Source organism: Carettochelys insculpta, chromosome 2 (assembly GCF_033958435.1).
Source record: "Carettochelys insculpta isolate YL-2023 chromosome 2, ASM3395843v1, whole genome shotgun sequence".
Lineage (NCBI taxonomy): Eukaryota > Metazoa > Chordata > Testudines > Carettochelyidae > Carettochelys > Carettochelys insculpta.
This window is the reverse complement of record NC_134138.1, coordinates 153981097-154004131: the sequence shown is the minus strand read 5'-3', so window position 1 is coordinate 154004131 and position 23035 is coordinate 153981097. Positions and strand designations below refer to the sequence as shown.

At 40.3% G+C, this 23035-nt stretch overlaps 1 non-coding gene across 1 annotated transcript; it reads left to right on the top strand.

The window, feature by feature from the left end:
• Positions 1 to 1982: 1982 nt before the first annotated feature.
• On the top strand, positions 1983 to 2132 carry LOC142009850 (U12 minor spliceosomal RNA). Its single transcript, XR_012644618.1, has one exon. It is a non-coding gene; the product is annotated as a U12 minor spliceosomal RNA (small nuclear RNA).
• Positions 2133 to 23035: the final 20903 nt, after the last annotated feature.

The window sequence follows — 23035 nt, the reverse complement described above, 5'->3', positions numbered from 1 at the left end:
ATTAGCTGTTCCCACTCAAGAAAGAGAACTGTGGATAGTTCTCTGAAAATATCCACTCAGTGTGCAGCAGCAGTCATAAAACAAACAGAACATTGGAAATCATTGAGAAAGGGATCAATAATAAGACAGAAATTATCACAAGGCACCTATAGAAATCTATGATACACCCACATCTTGAATATTGTGTGGCAATATGGTCGGCCCTGTCAAAAAAAGACAGATAAATTTATGGACTATAGATCCATCAATAATTATTAGCCAGGATGTTAGGAATGAGTGATAAGGAATGGATTACTTACTCATTTCAAGGGTGCCTAGCACTGGCCATTGTTGGAAGACAGAATACTGAGCTAGAAGAACTTTTGGTCTGACGCAGTATGACCATGCTTATGTTCTTATGGAAGGGCTGATGTTCTAGTAGGTAGGCGTTGGGACTAGTAGCTCCTCCACTGACTTGTTGGATGGTCTTGGGCAAGGAACTTCATCTTTTTATATGTGCCTTTTCCCTCCCATTTTTCATCTGAGTTGTTGATTTAGACCAGGCCATCTCAACCTTTTTCCTTCTGAGTCCCTACAACATGCTATCACTGCCCAAACATGCCGCAACAACTGTTTTTCAGTAGGGCTAGAGGATAGCAAGATGATCAGTTTCCTGTGGCGTCATGCCACAGGGGTCCTGAAAAGCTTTGTTTCTCAGGCTTAGTCTTCAATCTGTAGAGGAGGGGTGTGAGCTTGGGCGTGGGTTCTGCCCTCAGCAGTGGGGGCTCAAGATTCAGCTTTCTGTCTTGAGTCACAGTGAGTGTAAAAGTGGCCCTGCTCTCTGGTTTATTTTGGTGGACACACTGAAACCTGCTGGTGGCCCCCAGTGGCCCTGGAGCCCTGGCTGAGAACTACTGATTTAGACTATAGGGTCTGTGGGGCTGGTGCTGTATCTTACCATGTGCATATACGATGCAGCTCCAAACTCATTTTGGCCTCTAAGCCCTATTGTACAATTAGCAGTGACAATAAGTTTCATCTGTCGACACACAATACAAAATGCAATGATATTGGTCAAAGGTGGATATGTGAAATTCAGTTTTTCAGAAAAACAATGTAAAAAGTGAATTTGATAACTTTTTCTGACTTTAATTAAAAACCCAAAGGCAGAGACTGTGGTATGGTAAAACTTAACAGTGGCCCAAGTAATATTTTCTCAGTTCTTCTCCCTGCTGTTTCTGCTTCTCTGATAGATTAGTTGGTGAAAACTATCAACAGCAGTCATTCTTGCATATGCCACAATTACAGCAACAGGACATAAATAATTTACATGTGTCCATTACAGTATAGACCCACAGTACGAATGCCTTGTTCCCTGGTGAGAATAACTGAAATTTGCAAATTCAGTTTAAGAGAGGTTAATCAAGGCTTAGATATTTAATTGGTATTTCATAGTCATCTATATATCTGTGGTGTTCAGAAAGCATCTCAGACAGTTCTGTCTTGACCAACCCCTTCTCCCGCCCACTCTCCCGCCTCTCCCCTGCTGTCATGTATTTCAAAACTGATCAGACATCTCCAAATAAGATTTCAATGGTATGACAGTATCTTACTTCTGTAGTATCCTGGTTAGAATAAAGAGTGGAGTTCCTGTATGAACTCCTTATTTTTGGTTTACCCCAGTAATTTTAAAGTCAAGTTTGGGATATCTGTATAATTGTCAGTCTTCTTAGGGCACAATAGGTACTTCTGTTACAGTAAACAGGTGGCGAAATAGAAGGCTATGATTTGCTATAAGGAAAGGTTGGGGACTACAGACTTTATCAGTTACTCCCACCCGACCTACTTTGGTATTAAAGAACTCTGCTTTATTCATTCTGGTGAGGTAACATACCAAGGAGTACTGACTTCCAGCAGCCGGTTGCCTCTCATGTGCTATCTACAGCACATGTTTGGGAGTCATGACAGAACTTTTGTGTAGCAATGATTTAAATGGAACGTGAAGACCTTAAACTTATGAGTAAGGAAAATAATGATCCGGGGTGATGGCCGGGTCCTCACTGCTAATGTGAGAGGAATTTTTGCATGGGCACAGGTCACCCCTAGGGTGACTCACCTACTTTGCAAGATGCCCAGGCACTGTGATCTGCCCGATTTCCCTAATAACGTAACAAAAATAAGATGATCCGTGGTGGTGTTGGCAGCTCACCGGATTGTATGCCTGTGCTTTGCTATGGCATTTCCTATTCCATTTTTTTTGGGGGGAGCGTCAGCCTACTAAACCCAGGGTTATGAATTCAATCCCAGAGAAGGCCATTTAGGGATTGAGGCAAAGAGATGTCAGGGATGGTGCTTGGTCCTGCCAAGAAGGCAGGGGACCAGACCAGATGACCTCCCAATGTCCCTTCCAGCTCTAGGAGATGTATATCTCCAATTACATATATACTTACATTTATTTATTTACCTATGATACACATTTTTTGGATATATGTATTACAATATCCAGTGTCACTGAAGGAGCATAAATAAACGTAATAAAGGCAGTTACATTTTCATGGCTCTGATGTTACAGGATTGTTATCTCTGGGAGAATTAATATATAGCAGAAGTCAGCAATCTTTTCAAGGAGGAGTGCTGAAATTTGACCTTTAGACCTCTATGTACGGTCCAAGTACCGGTGATATTTTTAAAAGTCACTAATAGTCCAACTCACAACAGCTTCATTAATAAATAAATAAAGATGCAGAGCTTTACCATTTAGGTGGTGGTTGGTAGCATTAACTGGTCTTTTGTTAATCTACAGGTGACATGGCTTTGAGTAAGCTCCCAAGTGCAGAAGAACATAAGAACAGCCATTCTGGGTCAGACCATAGGCCCATCAAGCCCAGTATCTTGTCTTCCAAGAGCGGACAATACCAGGTGCCCAGAGGGAATGAACAGAACAAGTAATCATCAGATGATCAATTCCCTGTCACCTATTTCCAGCCTCTTGCAAACAGAGGATCAGGACACCATCCATGCCCATCCTGGCTAACAGTCATTGATGGACCTATCCCCCATGAATTTAGCTAGTTATTTTTTGAACTTCACCATAGTCTTGGTCTTCACAACATTCTCTGGCAAGGAGTTCCACAGGTTAACTGTGTGTTGTATGAAAATATATTTCCTGTATTTTCTTTTAAACCTGCTGCCTATTAATTTCCTTTGGTAACCCCTAGTTCTTGTGTTGTGAGAAGGAGTAAATGACATTTCCTTATTTATTTTCTCCACACATCATGATTTTACATACCTCCATCATATCCCCCCTTAATCATCTTTTTTTGCAAGCTAAAAAGTCCCACGCTCATTAATCTCTCCTCATATGGCAGAGGCTCTATATCCCTAATCATGTTAGTTGCCCTTTTCTGAACGTTTTCCAGTTCCAATATATCTTTTTTGAGATGGGGCGACATCTGTACACAGTATTCCAGATGTGGACATACCATGGATTTATATAAAGGTAATATGACATTTTCTGTCTTATTATCAATTCTTTTCTTAATGATTCCCAACATTTTATTAGCTTTTTTGATTGCCACTGCACACTGAGTGGATGTCTTCAGAGAACTATCCACAATGACTCCAAGATCTCTTTCTTGAGTGGTAACAGCTAAGTCAGACCCCATCATTTTATATATATAGTTGGGATTATATTTTCCAAAGTGCATTACTTTGTGTTTATCAACCCTGAATTTCATCTGCTATTTTGTTGCCCAATCACCCAATTTATTAAGATTCTTTTGTAGCTCTTCACAGTCTGCCTGGGACTTAACTATTTGGAATAGTTTTGTGTCATCTGAAAATTTTGCAACCTCACTGTTTATCCCTTTTTCCAGATCATTTATAAATATTTTCAATAGGACTGGTCCCAGCACAGACCACTGTGGGACACCACTATTTACCTCTCTCCATTCTGAAAACTGATCATTTATTCCTACCCTTTGTTTCCAATATTTTAACCAGTCACCAGTCCAAGAGAGGACCTTCCCTCTTATCCCATGACAGTTAACTTTGCTTAAGAGCTTCTGGTGAAGGACCTTGTCAAAGACTTTCTGAAAATCTAAGTACACTGCATCCACAGGATCGCCCCTGTCCACATGCTTGTTGACCCTTTCAAAAAAGTTCTAATAGATTGGTGAGGCATGACTTCCTCCTACAAAAGTTGTGTTGACTCTTCCCCAACAAATTATACTTATCAATGTCTCTGACGATTCTATTCTTTACTAGAGTTTCAACCATTTTGCCTGGTACTGAAGTCAGACTGACTGGTCTGTAGTTGCCAGGATCACTTCTGGAGCCCTTTTTAAAGATTGGCATCACATTAGCTATCCTCCAGTCATCTGGAACAGATGCTGATTTAAATGACAGGTTACTAACTACAGTTAGTAGTTCTGCAATTTCACTTTTGAGTTCCTTTGGGACTCTTGGGTGACTACCATCTGACCCTGATGACTTATTACTGTTTAGTTTATCAATTTATTCCAATATGTCTTCTAATGACAACTCAATTTGAGACAGTTCATCAGCTTTCTTACCTGAAAAGTTTGGGAAAACTTTTGGTTTGGGAAAGTCCCTCACATCCTCAGCCATGAAGACTGATGCAAAGAAATCATTTAGTTTCTCTGCAATGGCCTTATCATCCTTGAGTGCTCCTTTAACATCTCGGTCATCCACTGGTCCTACTGGTTGTTTAGTCCTGCTTCTGATGTACTTAGCATTTTTTTTGCTATTACTTTTGGGCTCATCGACTAGCTGTTCTTCAAATTCTTTTTTGGCCTTCCTAATTATATTTTTATACTTCATTTGGCAGAGTTTATGTTCCTTTCTATTTTTCTTACTAGAATTTAACTTCCATTTTTTAAAGGATGCCTTTTTGTCTCTCACTGCCTCTTTTACCTTATTTTTTAACCACGGTGGCACTTTTTTGTTTCTCTTGCAGTGTTTCCTAAATTGAGGTACACATTTAAGTTGAGCCTCTATTATGATGTCTTTAAAAAGTTTTCTTGCAGCTTGCAAGGATTTCACTTTAGGTACTGTACCTTTTAATTTCCATTTATCTAACTTCCTCTTTTTTGTGTAATCCCCCTTTCTGAAATTAAATACTACAGTCTTGGGCCTCCGTAGTATTTTTCCAACCACTAGAATGCTAAATTTAATTATATTATGGTCAATATTACCAAGCGGTCCAGGAATGTTCACCTCTTGGACCAGATCCTGTGCTCCACATAGGACTAAATCAAGAATCATCTCTCCTCTTGTGGGTTCCAGGGCTAGCTGCTCCAAGAAGCAGTCATTTAAGGTGTCAAGAAACGTTACTTCAGCTTCCCGTTCTGAAGTGATATGTAACCAGTCTATATGGGGATAGTTGAAATCCCCCATTATTATTGTTTTTTTTTATTTTGATAGCCTCCCTAACCTCCCTAAGCATTTCACAGTCACTATCACCATCCTGGTCTGGTGGTTGGTAATATAACCCTACCATTATATTCTTATTGTTCAAGCATGGGATTACTATCCAGAGAGATTCTATGGAACAGTTTGGTTCATTTATGATTTTTACTTCACTTGATTTTACACTTTCTTTAATGTACAGTGCCATCCCCACTCCAACACAACCTGTTCTGTTCTTCCAATAAATTTTGTACCCGGGTATTACTGTGTCCTGTTGATTATTCTCATTCCACAAAGTTTCTGTGATACCTATTATACCAATATCTTCATTTAATACTAGGTACTCTAGCTCACCCATCTTATTATTTAGAATTCTGACATTTGTATATAAGCACTTTAAGAACTTGTCACTCAGTAGGTGCCTGCCATTACATGATGGGATTGAAAGGGACTCTGTTGTACTTGACTGTTCCTCATCAGATCCTGCCTGTGTTTTATCATGTTTCATCCTCTCCTCCTTACTAGGACATAGAGAATCTCCAGTAAGAGATCCTGCCCTAAGGGATGCCACTGCCCAAACCACATGCACCTCCTCACCTGTCGGCTTTCCCACAGCCGTTATTTTAAAAACTGCTTTACGATCTTTTTAATTTTAAGTGCCAGCAATCTGGTTCCATTTTGGTTTAGGTGGAGCCCATCCTTTCTGTTTAGGACCCCCTTTTCCAAAAAGTTTCCCCACTTCCTTATAAATCTAAACCCTTCCCTCCTACACCATCATCTCATCCATGTATTGAGACCCTGCCATTCTGCCTGTCTAACTGGCCCTGCATGTGGAACTGGAAGCATTTCAGAGAATGCTACCATGGAGGTTCTGGACCTCAATCTCCTACCTAGAAGCTTAAATTTGGCTTCCAGGACCTCTCTCCTATCCATCCCTATGTCATTGGTACCGACATGTACCATGACCACCAGCTCCTCTCCAGCACTACACTTGGGGGATGGAGGGGTGGGGCTGAGCTCCTGCATTGTGTGCCAATGAAAATCAGTTCATGTACCACTCTTGATACCCATGCTGGAGGTTGCTGACCCCTGATATAGGACATAATTGTTATTGATATTTTTTTATATATTTTTATTAGAGTTGTGCTAAAAGGACCTTTAAATGATGTTGAGATCCATCATGGTAAATGCTGTACAAACACATTCTATGAAATAGCCTTTTCCACAAAGAGCTTTTGCTGTAAATAGGCAAGATACACCAATGCTGAGGTAAGGAAGCAGCATGACTACAGTTTATCAGAAAGCACTAAGCATGTTTAATACAAAATGTAGTGGATTTTTTTTTTTACAAATATTTTGTGGAAATTTTCCCATTCTTTTTCAATTACAATTAAAAACCAAAATGTTTCCAATTTTCAGTTTAAATTTGCTGCTTGAGAAGTAAAATCTTTTCTTTAAAAAATGGATATCTTTTGATGGAAAATGTTCTGGTAAAGTATCATTTAGTAAAAAAGAGCTTTTGTCATCAAAAGAGTTCAGGTGGAAAAATGTTGATCAGGTCTAATTATTATTCTTACATCTCAGATAAGCAATTAAGCATTGAGCTTATATCATGCCTATAATTACATGAGAAATGTGTGGCAAAAGCAAAATCAAATGCAAATCTCCTGCGTCCTGGTCCAATGTTTTAACCTCAACATTCCTGTCACAAAATTGGCTGTTATGTTTAAACCAGTTTAAATGACAAAAAACCACGACAATATTTGTTTTTGTTTTTTTAAAATTTCAGTGGGAAATACTATTGATGGTGCCAGAGGAGCAAGAGAGATCCACGTCCATTATTCAGTATTGCTCCGTGGCTGCATTTAGATTCAGTCCAGCTTTCAGCAGCATGAAGCAAATGAGGGTTCGTGAAATTGCAAATGTCTTCTCATTTGCATACTCACCTGGTTCATTTGCATATTCACACCAGAAAATAAGCAGTGTAGACATGGTTCAGGGATGAAGGACTGGCAACAGAGGGTGGTTTTGCCAGCAGAGCCACATCTACACTGCTTGTTTTCTGCTGCAAATATGCAAATTGAGCTGCATGGATATGCAAATGAGCAGCCATTTGCAATTTCATGAACCTTCTTTTGCATCATGCTGCCGGCAGCTGGACTGAGTCTAGACACTGCCTGGGTGTCATACTGAATGGGAAAATGGTGGGTAAAATGAGAAAGCAGAGAGCTTTTCACATTAAGGAGCAAAACCAGCCATCTTCTCTCACTACAGCGGGCATGGAATGCCTTGCCAGGCAGGGAGCTGCTTCTGTGGGTATGTCTGTACTTACCACATATTTGATTTTGCCGAGTGTGTGAAGATGCAGCAAAATCGATCTCTCTGGGCTCAGCCATTGACCCTGGCACTCCGCACTATCACATGGAGTGAGGGACATTGGTGCTAGCCCAAAAAGCCCAGACCTACGCTAAGGAACAAAGTTGGTCCTGATATATTGATTCTAGCTACACTATTGGCGTATCTGGGATCTACTTTGTTCCCTAGTGTAGACAAGGCCTGTGAGAGATGAGATACCACTACCCCAGACAGACAGCCTGCATCCCCTGTCTGCTGCACAGTTCAGTGACTTCCACCCACTTACTCCCATTGAGCTCGCACAGCCATGAACTTTTAACTGGTTTCTAGACTTGTACATATGCCATATGGAAACGTTCACATTTATTAAACAAATACAAAAATAAAAAGCTGTGAAAGGTACTGTAGGACCAAATGAGGCCATTGAAATGAATATGGCATTACAAGGGCATCAGTCCCAGAAACCTACAGGTATAGGTTCTATGTGTGTGTGTGTTTGTTTATTTACAAGCTCCATTAGCTGGATCCATTTGCTATAGCTGAAGGAACTTTTTCGCTTATTATTTCTGTTCTTTAAAAATGTATCTTCCAAATCAGCCAGGTTTAATTTTTTTCTTCATCCACTCCATTATCTCTTGAACTCGTTGTTTTGCAGAGGCACTCTGTTCCTACAAGTGCATCAATGTTCCCTTGCTTGCCCATAAATCATTCATGTCAGTGGGCATGAGCACTCACATCATTAGTGCTGCATAATGGGGCACTTGCCCATGAGCTCTTAAGAGGCATTCTGCTCCCAACCCGCACCAAAAGAAGAATAATTCCATGTAGTCTATCCTCAACATGACAATAAAAAAGCCTGAACAAGGGTCTCTGATTTCCTTGAAATCAGCTGGTTTGTAGGTATCTGACACTGGCTGATAGCTGAAGAGCTGACATTTAGAGCCCATATCACACAGTTTCCCGTACCAAATGTTGGTATAGCAGTACATCTGAGAATGCTAACTTCCCCTTGTGAGAAACAAAAACTAATTAGGAGGATCTGGTCGTACCTTCAGATCAATATCCACCCAGGTGTTCAAAGGTTCTGGACCCACACGATTTACTGAAAGAAATATCAATTAATTATCAATATCAAAATATCGATAATCAATAATATGCCCAGAGATCAATAATATCAATATATTTTATAAGCTTTTTAAAAACTCCTGAACAATAAAAAAATCACCACAACTAAGTGCCACATAACAGTGCTAAACTAAATTCACAAAAAAAAATACAGCTATCAAATCCAGGTCAAATCAACAAGTTATTCTCAGTATTGAGTTGTCAGTACATCATCAAATAAGTTAAATCACCAAATTAATACTGAAATAACCAATCTCTTTAAATTCTAAAAAGGACTCTAAGTAGGAGGATGTCCATTTGGTTATAAACCCCAAATAAAAAAATGTGCCAAAGTCAGCCAAATCTGTAAATTGGAAATGGTTTAGTGTCTCACTACTGAAACCACTTATCTAATGTCTAAACCACATCCTCTGAGACAATTATTAACTTTCCTCCTTAGATTTCAATTCTGATTCGGTGACTAAAACTTTTTTCTTCTCCCTCACCCCAGTCCTCCACCTGCATCACCAGAGTTATAATTCAGAACTTAACCAAACAATTTTGCTAAGAAGGAAATGGACAAGTCTTATTCACCACCATAAATTACCAGAGATTTCAGGTCTCTCTGGACTTGCTCAGAACACAGAACTGTAATGAGTAATTTTATTGAACAATGCTCATTTAGGCCTGATTACCTAGAGACCTGGTTTTATTTCTTTATTTATTGGTACCCTCCCAGTGTGCGCTGAGGTTATGTCCAGATTATTGAGAACTCCTGGCAAAGGATATGCAAATTGCACAATGCATTTGCGTTTCTCCTGCTGACAAATCTGTTGGGAAAGTCTTTCCCAATGGTTGGCCGGGCCACACAGGGCCAAATGTTGGGAAAACGCACCTTTGCCAAGAGATCCCTTCTTCCTCATGGAACAAAGATGACTGGAATGTTGACAGAATGCTCCTGAAGTGTCAGACTTCTGTCAGGATCCCGACAGAAGCCTGCAGTTTAGGCACAGCTTGAGTGCCCACACAGAATGGTGCATACAGCCACACTCACAATTCTCCTCTCAGAAACTAAAAAAGTTAAATGGGCTAGGGAACCTCCCACCTAACAAAAAAAAAAATGAAATCAGAAAAGTAATATTGTTTGGGTAATAGTAACAGAGAGGGAGCTGTGCTAGTCTATACACTATCAAAACAAAAAAGCAGCGAAGTAGCACTTTAAAGACTAACAAAATAATTTATTAGGTGATGAGCTTTCATGGGACAGACCCACTTCTTCAGACCGTAGCCAGACCAGAACAGACTCAATATTTAAGGCATAGAGAACCAAGAGCAGTAATCTAAGTTGACAAATCAGAAAAAAAAGACGATCAAGGTGAGCAAATTAGAGAGTAGAGCGGTAGACGGCGGGGGCAGGTCAAGAATTAGATTAAGCCAAGTATGCAAACGAGCCCCTATAGTGACTCAGAAAATTCCCATCCCGGTTCAAACCACGTGTTAATGTGTCGAATTTGAATATAAAAGACAGTTTGGCAGTCTCCCTTTCAAGAGTGGTGTGAAATTCATCAGTAACACACAAACTTTTCTCATTAACAGAATGGCCCACTCCATTAAAATGCCAGCTAAGAGTTTTGTGGATCTGGAGTGTTTTTATGTCTGTTTTGTGCCCATTAAGTCTTTTTCTCAGAGAGTTTAAAGTCTGTCCAATTATACAAAGCATCTGGGCATTGTTGGCACATGATGGCATATATGATGTTAGTAACATCATATATGCCATCATGTGCCAACAATGCCCAGATGCTTTGTATATTGGACAAACTTCAAACTCCCTTAGATAAAGAGTATGGTATGGTATGGTATGGTATGGTATTATGGTATGTATATTATTTTCTCCTGCCTTCTTTTCTTCATCCCCAGATACAGCCTTGAAACTGTTAGCCTCATACGCAAGAACACTCTTACCTGAAAAACAGAAAAATGACACAAAATCATCACTGGATAAGGTGTTTTTGCCATAAGGTGCTATCCACAAGTTAATCAGTAGTTTCCCCTTTCTCCTGCGGATGACATTCAGAATGGATTTTCATCACTTTTAGGAGCAGCTCTTTCTGACCATTTCATAGGATCATAGGCCAGTAGACTTTAGGGGCCATCGTGATCATTTAGTCTGACCCCCTGCATATCACATGCCATAGCTCTTACACAACCACATCAACAATAAGACCATAACTTTTGTTTGTCTTATCGACATCCTCAAATTTTTATTTAAAAATAAAAGTTACAGAGAATCCAGCGTTTATTCTAGTCCAAACCAGGAATGACCCACACTCTGTACTTCCAAGGAAGGTAACAGAGCCCAGGGTTGCTGTTAATCTGACCTGGAGGAAAGTTCCATTCCCAGCCCTATTAAGGAGATCGGTTAAACCCTAACAGTTTGTGGGGGAGATCAACTAGCCACACACCTGGAACAGAATTGTCTGTAGTAACTCAGAGCCTTCCCTTCCTAGTCCTTCATCTCTAGCTATAGGAGATATTTGCTAATGGCTGTTGTGGCTGGGCCACATGTTATTGTACGCAACCACATTATACCAGTGTGATGGGGTGTGGTCACAGGAAGCCGCTTGGGATGTTCCCCAGTCTGCTGATCATGCCAAGGACACCCGCCTTCTTGATCTCTGGGGCTCCCCCACCACTTTGTCCTGCTGAGCCACATCCTCTGGTCTCCCGCAGCCAAGGCACAGAGCTGCAGTTACTGCCCCCCTGCAGAGCAATTCAGACACTGTTTAGCCAGATATTTGGCTGGAAGCAGATCTAGAGCACAGTACCCAGTAAATCAACCCCGAGAAGGGATTAAACCCCCAAATAAATTTGCCTCCCTCCGCAAAAGATTTGAACAGGGAGAGCTCGTTAAGGCCCCCTTTCGCAATGAAAGAGAGAGATGCACAGTGATAATTAATTCTTCTGAGCAAAGAGCAGTTTACACTGGGTTTGATTATAAACAAAAGAACTTTTATTAACAAAACAGTAGTATTTAATGTTTATAGATAAGGACAAACAGATCAAAATGAGTAACCAAATCAAAGAGAAAATCCACAGCTAATTTTATTCTTCTAAAAATCTAGTTACTTGTGAGATCTCACCCTAAACAGTTACCTTTATACCAGGTGAAATCTTCAGGTCAGAAATGAGCTTATCTTAACCTGAGTCTTCAGTAAAGTTTTCTCTCTTCCTTAGGGTATGTCAGGCAATTTCCTGTTAGCGGCTGCTATTTTGAAATAACTTTGCTGTGTAGATATACCCTACATGACCTTGAAGAATTTCAGCCTATTTTTATTACTTGTTTTCAAAGTTCTCTAAGCCTTTCCATTTTCTGCTTCTTCTTGGTTTTTCAGTCCCCCTCCTAAAAATTCTACCATTTTATTTACCTAATGTGGCAGAATTTTTAGCAATTTGAACAGAATAGTCTAGCTAGGCAGACACATTTCCAAAATTCATGTCATCCTGAGTTTTCTCTTTTCATATTTCTTCAAAATGTCTGTGGTATGTGTTCAGTTCTTCTCTGTTAGCTGGGAGGAAATCTAAACACTAGTCTATAATAAGGCTGTAAGCTGACATGGCTACGTCTACACTAGGGAGTTTTGTCAACAAAACTGGGGATTGGAGAGTCCACACACACAAAACTAGGTGCTTTCGTCAACAGCTTTCTGTCTCTCCACAATAAGGAGTAACGCATTTGTTGACAAAAAAGCTGTGTGGACAGTCCCAGGACCCCTCGGTCAACAGACAAGGCTTCTGGTTCATGGAGCAGCCCTGTTTCCTGAGCTTCTGGTTTGCCTTTCTGTCCAGAGAGTGGCCGGGCAGTCTGGCCGCTCTATGTTGATGGAGCGGATTGCTTTTTCTGTCTGCTTTTGTGTGTGGCCGTGATCTGTTGAAGATATTTTGCCAGACGATCTCTTCTGACGGTAACTTCTGTCGATAGATTGCTGTAGTGTAGACATAGGCCCTGAGTTCTGTTACCTCAGTTATGTAAGTTATGTAACTAAAGTCAAAATAACTTAGGTTGACTTACAGTGGTATCTACACTGCACTGTCAGTCTACAGTCTACGCTGCACTGTGTCAATAGGAGATAGTCTCCCACTGATTTACCTTACACTCTTTGGTGAGCATGAATACAAGATACAAGAGCACTCTGCCATCAATTCAGTGAGTCTTCTCCAGACCCACTAAATTGACACTGCTGAATGGATTGCAGCAGTGCTGATTTAACCCTAAGTAAAAACATTCTCTAAGAAAAGAGAATTTTAAGTCACTCAGTCTTAGGAAATGTTATGATACAAACATATTTTTGTTAATTAATTAAATCAATTAAGTAGAAAATAACTAATTTCAGTCTTGAGTGCAAATATGAGTTTATGTTAGCAGGATAAAAAGTGCTACATAACTATACGATCCGATTGCCGTAACATTGTATCATATCTGGCTTAACTCATTCTGCATCTCTATTTACGCAAAGGTACCTGACGTTTTCTGACTTTTGGGTACTTAAATTAACAACCTTAAACCTTGAAACAGCAGTCAAGTCGATGACGTGGATAGTTAAGCCCAGACAGAATCCCTCTGAAGTCAGTGGGACTTTTCATGGCCCATCTGCACAGTTCAGATAACAGGATGAAATCTTGGACTCACTGAAGTCAAGATTTATCTCCAGGACTGAAGCTTTAAAGTTTCTAGTGTATTTTTAAGATATAGTGTGATGTGGGGTGCCTGTTTGATGAAAAACATTTTGTCCACAAATCTCAGCGACCACCTCTCTGCTTCTCCAGCATGCTGACAAATCCCAGACATTGTGTTACTTTTTTCTAACAACCTCCAATATGATGTCTGTGGCTGGAGAGTAGGGCACGAATTGTCATTCATTTTCCTTCTCCATCTGACATAGCCCAAATTTGCTCCCTTGAAGGTCACACTTTCAGACTGAGGTGTTTTCTTAGATCTTTGCCTGACGATGGAAAGTTCAGTGAACTGAATAGCAATGTGGTTTTTCAGGATATATTTTTACAGTTAACTTTTCATCTATTTTGTCATTTGCTATTTTTTATTTTATTTAATATCAGGAACTCTAAAGACCTTGATGGGCACAGGTTTCAGGAGATGAAAAAGTTAATAAATTAAAAATAAATGTCAACCCTTATTGTTAACCCATTAACATTACTTCATGCATATACTCAATGTATTAAAATGACTATCTATACAGATAGTCCTATATGAATAAATCACAGTAGTGTTAACAGAACACAAACACGGTACTGGTTGACCTTTCCAGGGAAGCACCACTCACCCCAGGGAAGCTGATGCTGCTTGGTCTAACGATACATAAATATTACATACAAAACTCTTTGTTATCTTATTTTTTGCCAGAATACAAAAAACATGGCTATGTTGCTACAAACAACGTTTTAAATGAATTTTTCAGTAAATAAAATATTGAACAGTTACCTTTTTTATCGAAAGCTGAAAAGAGTTTTTAAAAGTCATTACATTTCTTTGAAGAAAAAAGATTTTTTATTTAGTATTTTTTGAATATATTTTAAAGGGCTAATCTGGACTACATCTTATATGATCATACTCCATTATTCAGACCTCCTGACTTTTCTCAGATGTTCTGTTTTGCTATGTACATATTGAAACAAATTGCCAGCGTGCTAGCCTGAATTATCTCTGTCTCACTCTTGTACACATCAATTTCGATCTCTTCTTCCCTGACAGCTCATCTGATGAAATTTAACCTTTTGAATATCCATCATTACAACTGAACCATACTAGTGACTAAACGAGTCTCATTTGGTGCTTTTCTAAATCATTGAACTGGACAAAACAAAGATGATTTAGGAATAAATATAGATCATCTATTTAATTTCTGGCACCAAACTTTTCTCTGAGGAAATGCTGTATGATGGGGAGACAGTGGGGAACAAAAAACGACCATTTAACTGCAGCAGATGTGAGCCACCTTGCACTGTCATAAAATGCCACGGAGTCATAAAATTAAAGGCCAGAAATAACCACTGGATCATAAAGTTTGGCCTCCTGTGTACCACAGGACCCCAACGGTACCCAGAATCCCCTGATCAAGTCCAACAAACAGAACTAAACTCAACTATTATGGGCTAAAATCAGAGAACAGGAGGGACCGAGGCACATCAGTGCCAGAGGCTCCTGCAGTAGCAGGCAATTGATTTAGAGAGACATAGTCAGATGCATGTCCCACATTGCAGAGGAAGATAAAAAAACCGAGGTCCCTGGCAATCATATGTGGGGGGAAATTCCCTCCTGACATTGCTCACAATGATCAGTTAGAACCTGAGCATGTGAGCAAGAACTAATTAGCTAGTCGTACATGGACTGATCATTTTGTCCAATGCCCATCCAGCTGTGCCTCAGAAGAAAAGTATAAGTCCCCTTCCTCCCCCACCTGCTGTTCTCCTGCTCCCGCCACAAAAAACAAACAAACAAACAAAAAAGCAGAATACCATGGAAATAGGAGGATTTTCTTTACCCCTGCAGGTGATGGGCTGAAGCTCTGAAATGAACGAGAAAATACCCAGGAGTACTCCTTACAGTTATCACATGTAAGCTGTGTCTACACGTGCACGCTACTTCGAAGTAGCGGCACTAACTTCGAAATAGCGTCCGTCGCGGCTACACGCGTCGGGCGCTATTTCGAAGTTAACTTCGACGTTAGGCAGCGAGACGTCGAAGTCACTAACCTCATGAGGGGATCGGAATAGTGCCCTACTTTGACGTTCAACGTCGAAGTAGGGACCGTGTAGACGATCCGCGTCCCGCAACGTCAAAATTGCCGGGTCCTCCATGGCAGCCATCAGCTGGGGGGTTGAGAGATGCTCTCTCTCCAGCCCCTGCGGGGCTCTATGGTCACCATGGGCAGCAGCCCTTAGCCCAGGGCTTCTGGCTGCTGCTGCGGCAGCTGGGGATCCATGCTGCAGGCACAGGGTCTGCAACCAGTTCTCAGCTCTGTGTATCTTGTGTTGTTTAGTGCAACTGTGTCTGGGAGGGGCCCTTTAAGGGAGCGGCTTGCTGTTGAGTCCGCCCTGTGACCCTGTCTGCAGCTGTGCCTGGCACCCTCATTTCGATGTGTGCTACTTTGGCGTGTAGACGTACCCTCGCAGCACCTATTTCGATGTGGTGCCGTGCAACGTCGAAGTTGAACATCGACGTTGCCAGCCCTGGAGGACGTGTAGACGTTATTCATCGAAATAGTCTATTTCAATGTTGCTACATCGAAATAAGCTATTTCGATGTTGGCTTCACGTGTAGACGTAGCTGTAGTGAGGCTGTGTTTAAATGGCGCAATCATGATTGGATTCTCACGTTGCGCAATGCTTAGTAGTGGCATAGGAAGACATGAGGAGCTTCCATAAAAATAAGAATGACCATAATGAGTCAGACCAATTGTCCTGTCTTCTTCAGAGATTAGATGCTTTAGAGGAACTGAACAAAAAAGGGCAATTACGGGCAATCCATCCCTTCTCATTCAGCCTCAGATTCTGGCAGACAGCAGTTTAGGGACACAAAGAGCTTGGGGCTGTGTCCCTGAGTATCTTGGCTAACAGCTATTGAATAATCTATTCTCCATGAACCCACCCAAGTTTTTTTAGCACAATTATATTTTTGGCCTTTACAACATCCCCTGGAAACCAGTTGCATTGATTGACTGCATTGTAGGAAAAGTACTTCCTCACATTTGTGTTAAATCTGCTACCTATAAATTTCATTGGTGAAACCAAGTTCTTGAGTTATGTGAAGGAATAAATAACACCTCCCTATTCCTTTTCTCCAAACCAGACATGAATTTATAGATCTCTATCATGTTTTCCCTTAGCAGTCCCTTTTCTAAAATGACCATGTCCTGTTTTTTCAGCCTCTACTCATATGGAAGCTGTTCCACATCCCTAATTATTTCTCTTTCCCTTATCTATATTTTTTCCAATTCTAAAATATGTTTTTTGAGACAGGGTTACCAGAACAACATGTAGTATTCAAGGTACAGAGGTACGATGGATTTATACATTGGCATTATGATATTTTCTGTCTTAGGATCTATCCCCTTCCTAATAGTGCCTAAAGTTCCATTAGTTTTTTTGACTGTTGCTAGGAATGAGCAGGTGTTTTCAGAGAATTCTGCATAATGACTCCAAGATCTCTTTGAGGCGTGGTAAGTGGTAATTTAGACAACATTTTGGATTTATAGTTGAGATTATGTTTTCAAGTGTGCATTTGATTTGAACTTATTAACATTGAATTTCATCTGCCATTTTGTTGCTCATCTGCCATCACCCCATTTTGTAGGATCCATTTGTAATGGTTTGCAGTCAACTTTGGTTACATGAATAATATTGTATTGTCTGCAAATTTTTTCCACTTCACTCTTCACACCTATTTCAAAATTATTTTTGAATAAATTGAACAGTACAGCTCCCAGTACAAATTGTTTAGGGGTACTACCACACTCCACCATGAAAAATGATAATTTATTCCTCACCTTCGTTACCTACCTTTTAACCTACCTTTCACCTTTCCTTTTATCCAATGCCTACTTATGTTTCTCTGGTGAGGGACCTTATCGAAGGCTTTCTGAAACATTAAAAAGAATATTACTACCTCAAGTTCAATCTGGAATGTTGAAAAGCTGTGTTCCATTAATTCTCTAGTCATGGGTGCCTTTTAGTCTGCTTTGCTGTCAGAGCATCCAGTCCTACCGTGTTCACACAGCCTTCGGTATTCAGATTTACTTCCAGATAAGCACAGGAGCACTCTGACCAGTCACTCATGAGTTACGTATAGGGCAATGCCCACGAATACGCTGATCCCCATCTTTGTTCTCTCTCCCTCCCCAAAGAAATTTGTCAGTTTTTATTTCATTTTTTTTAAATCTCTGTGTTATAAAACTGTCACGCCATTTCCAGTACAAAGCACTATCTCCAGATCTGAAGAAGTGGATCTGCCACATAAAAGCTAATAAATTATCTTGTTAGTTTTAAGGTGCTACATGACTGCTTTTTTGTGTTGTTAGAATACAGGCTAACACGGGTACCTCTCTGTGACTATCCCCTAGAAATGTTCATCTTTTACTGTCCAGCACACTACACAGAACGTCTGACAATTCATCAAAGGAAAATTATATTTGCACCATCCTTGTTTTCCCAAATGGACTTTTCCACATATTTTATTCCACATACCTTAGTTAATATGAAGATGAGCTAATGAATGATATGCATAATAAATTTTAAGTGATCACCAGTGAGGATGCCTAAAAGTCAAGACTGACTATGATAAGAAAATAAAAGAACAAATCACAAACTAATATAGGGGTCAGCAACCCCCCAGCATGAATGGCATGTAAGCCAATTTTCTTCAGTCCCACCCCTCCTGCCCCTGGCACCTGGGAGCTTGCTCAAACCCATGCCACCTCTGGATTAACTAAGACCAACCACCACCTAAATGGTAAAGCTCTGCATCTCAATTTATTTATTAATGAAGCTGTTGTAAGTAGTACTATTAGTGACTTTAAAAAGTCTCATACATAGAAGTTAAAAGGTCACATATCAGCACTCTGCCTTGGAAAGTTTTCTGACCCCTGAGCTAATACTTCATAAGTTTGGTATGCTTAAAAGAGAAGTTTTTGTCTTATCACTCTGTGATAAAATATACTTTTCTTGGTTAAATCTTTTTTCTTACTGGAGGATGGCCGCTTAAGTAAGGCAACCATATTTCCCTGTCCCAAATATGGGACAGAAAGATATGGTGGGGGAGGGGCAGCTCCATCCAATTCCACCAAGCCCCAGGCAGCCAGGAAGGAGGAGGTAGCCGCCGGCGCTTCCCCTGCCCTGAGCTCAGGGGAAGTTGCAGACTCCAGCACTCTCCACACACAGCCTCAGGGACACAGCAGCCACTGGCGCTCCTTCCCCCCATCCCACAGCCCCAGGGAAGTGGCAACCACCTGTTGTCTCCCCCTCCCCCTCCCGGAGCCCTGGAATGTGGCACAGATGCGGCAGCCAAGTGCTCTTCAGCCAGCAGCTGCTGTCGGAAAAGGTCAGTGGGTGGGTGGGATGGCCCAAATACTGGACAATTTGTCCCTTTTAAAAAATAAGTAGGGAAGTCTTTTTGGCATGCCAAATACAGGACCATCCTGCCAAATATGGGACGGATGGTCATCCTATGCTTAAGTATGTGATTGGCCTTTTAACATCTGTCAGGGGTCCTAGGCTCTGTCTACACTGGCCAAACACTTCGAAATTGCCATGCAAATGGCCATTTTGAAGTTTACTAATGAAGCGCTGAAATACATATTCAGCGCCTCATTAGCATCTGGGCTGCCATGGCACTTCGAAATTGACGCAGCTCGCTGCCGTGCGGCTTGTCCAGACGGGGCTCCTTTTCGAAAGGACCCCACCTACTTTGAAGTCCCCTTATTCTTAAGACCAGATGGGAATAAGGGGACTTCGAAGTAGGCGGGGTCCTTTCGTAAAGGAGCCCCGTCGGGACGAGCCGCGTCAATTTCGAAGTGTCGTGGCCGCCCGCATGCTAATGAGGCGCTGAATATGTATTTCAGTGCTTCATTAGTAAACTTCGAAATGGCCATTTGCATGGCCATTTCGAAGTTTTTGGCTAGTGTAGACACGGCCCTAGTGTGTCTTTATCACTGAAAAACAGTTACCTATAATTACAACATATTTCAGTAAAAAAATCATACAGTAAAATCTAATGTAACATTGCATAAGGCGTTACTATCTATATTTTACCTGGGAAATTATGTTCAGCAGATTACGACTTTTCAAAAGATACCATACAAGTCCTATTTGTACAAACTTTATCATAGTTTCGTAAAAGTGGTGACTATAATACTATAGACTGTCAGGTACTCTAGATCATCTGGATTGTGCTTTGACCACAGACTTCTCGACACTTGGAAAGAATCCTACTAGATTAGTGCAGCATGATCTCCTTCTCCCCCAACATACCATGGTTATCTGTGTTCCTGAAAATTCTGTTCCTCAGTATAATATCAGCTAATTTACCTGATATTGAAGGTAGGCTTTATGTCCTGTAATTCCCAGGGTCAACTATGGAGTCTTTTTATTTATAAATATGTTACACCAGCTGCCTTCCAGTCATGTGGTAGAGAGGCTGATTTAAGTAATACGTTTCTTACTGCAGTTAGTAAGTTCAGCAATTTCATATTTGAGTGCCTTCAGAATTCCAGAGTGAGAACCATCTCAGCCTTATTAAGTACTACTTGTTTAATTCATCATTTTGTTCCCAAACCACTTCTAGTTACACCTCAGTCTTGAACAGTTATTAGATTTATCATTTTAAAAATAACTTTGCTGTGGGGACTTCCCCACATTCTCCCAGGTGAAAAATGAGGCAAACAATTCATTTAGACTGTGGCTACCCTAGCACCCCCCTTTCGAAAGGGGGATACTAATGAGCCACTTTGGCAGATGCTAATAAGGTGCTACCATGCATATGTAGCACCTTATTAGCACAATGGCAGCTGCTCACATTTTGAAAGTGCTGCTTTTGAAATGCAAGCTGCTGGTATAGACCTTTCGAAAGGACCCCTGGATTTCTAGAGCCCTTTCTTCCCATTTGGTTTTGGGAAGAAGGGGTCTTTGAAATCCAGGGGGTCCTTTTGAAAGGCCCCTATCTACACCAGCGGCATGCGTTTCAAAAGTGGCACTTTCTACATGCACATGGCCACCATTATGCTAATGAGGCGCTGCGTATGCATGGCAGCACCTCATTAGCATCTGCCAAAGTCCATATTAGCATCCCCCTTTCGAAAGGGGGGTGCTAGTGTAGCCACAGCCTTAGCTTCTCTGCAACAGACTTAACTTCCTCGAATGCTTCTTTAGCATCTTAATTGCTTAGTAGCCTCTTTGACTATTTGGAAATTTTCCCACTTCTCATATACTTCAAAAATTGTTAATTTTTGTATGTTCTTCTAGCAACTTTTCAAATTCTTTCTTGTCATACTTTTATACTTCATTTGTCAGAATTCTTGATCCTTTTAAATTTGACTTCTAATTTTTAAAGGGCGTCTTTTTGCCTCTAACCAACCATTTTGGCCATGTCTACATGGCAAGTTGGTTTTGAAATAATTTACCTAATTTGCGCTATGCAAATTGCATAAATTATTTAAAAACCCTTTATTCCAAACTTCATGTTGTCCAAACAGCCCCTAAGTTTGGAACAAGTGGCTATTCTGAAAGTTCTGTTGCCCCTCCTGTGATGAGGAGTACCGGAGCTGGCAGAAAGCCAGAGCTATTTTGAGCATGGGGAAAAGCCATTTGACATTTGTATCCTGAAATAACAATCACCATATAGATGTGGCTTTACTATGCTATTTGACCATGGGGGCAGGAAGTTTTTCTTTTTGGGGGGGGGGGGGGAGTTGGGGAGAGGTGTTTTATCTTCTGTTACTATTTGTTTTTATTTGCGGAACACTTTTAATGTGAGATTATATTTTGCTGATTTTAAACATTCTTTATTTAGTTTTGCAGGCTTTTCACCTTTGTGCCTGTTCTTTTTAATTTCTTTTTAATTTAATTTTTGTGAATTCCTCCTTCTGAAGTTTAATTAAGTTTCTCTGGCATTTCCCTTCCTATAAGGACGCTAAATTTAATTACTTTGTTGCTGCTGCTACATTGCAAGAACCACTTTGACCCATATATTTCCATGTCAGACTAACACTGTTCTTCTATAAATTGTGAAAGCAGTTATTTGAACCTATAAATATACGTCCAAAATTGTTTGTAGCTTAAAAATTAGAGATCAGATTGGAGATCCCTTGAAAATTTAGCTCCAAAATTATTATTACATTTTAATCACACTTTTACTCACTTTAATGTTACTTTACATATATTTTGTATTTCACTATAGATTGATATTCGTTAATGTGTTATGATTATGTGGTCATGTGAACTTATTTATTACGTTGCACATACATACACCCCAATCATTTTTCTGAGATTCTTTGGAGACTTATTTTCAATTTGGTTCTTCTCTGAATTTTCTTATGTAGGATTGTTTTGGAAATACAAATATTACTTAAAACCTATTATTTTGAGACTTCTGGCTATTCTAGACATATAGGCTACTTCTACATGAGAAGCATCTCTTGACAGATGTGACTATTGGAAGGGACGTCCCAGCAAAACTTCCGTCAACAGACTGCATCTACACATTAAAGCAGATCAGAAAAGAGATCTGCTCTGTTGATAGAGAACAGCCAGACTGCCCGGCCTTCTGTCAACAGATTGTCTGATCGGAAGCTCTGCAAACAGGGCTGCTTGGTGAACTGGAAGCTCTGTCCATCGACTAAAGGACCCCAAGTGTTTACATGGCTGTTTTGTCAACAGGAAACAGTCAAGAAAGGTGTTATACCTGAAGGCGGAGAGTGCATTTTGCATGTAGACGCTCTGTGTTTTTTCCTGACAAAAGCCCATTTTTGCTGGCAAAAGCCTCTTGTGTAGATGTAGCCTGTACAGAAGAGATATCAGAAAAGTCCAGTAATTTGTATTCTGAGCTTCTGTAGCAAGGAGAAGTTTGGTTAAGCCTTGGGGAAGCACATTTATTTTGATGCACTTATTTGACTGAACATTCAAAAATGTGTGTGGTTTGCCCAGCATTACATCTACACTAATACAGATAGACGCACTAAAATAGATTTAATCTTCCTAAAATTATTGAAATCCTTGGTTTGCATGAGGACTATATATATTATTCTTCCCATTTTAATCAAAACATTTTGGAACCAGGCACAATTGTCTCTGTGAAATGAAGTGACAAAAAGACCAATATTAAAAACAAGGCCATTAGCAAAAGCAATGAACCATTACTTGATAATCACCAAACAGCTACGTGTAATTTTCAAGTGGCCACAGTGCACATCCAATTGGGAGGGGAGGTCACAGCATCAGTGAATGAAGTTCATTAAGTCATACAAACGGGGAAAAAAAGTAAGTGTGTGTGTGTGTGTGTGTGTGTGTGTGTGTGTGAAACAATAAAATGAAATTTGTGCTGAAAATTGTGTAAGTAATCTATGTCTGTACTTCTCTAGAGTTGTGCTCTGGAGTACAAAAA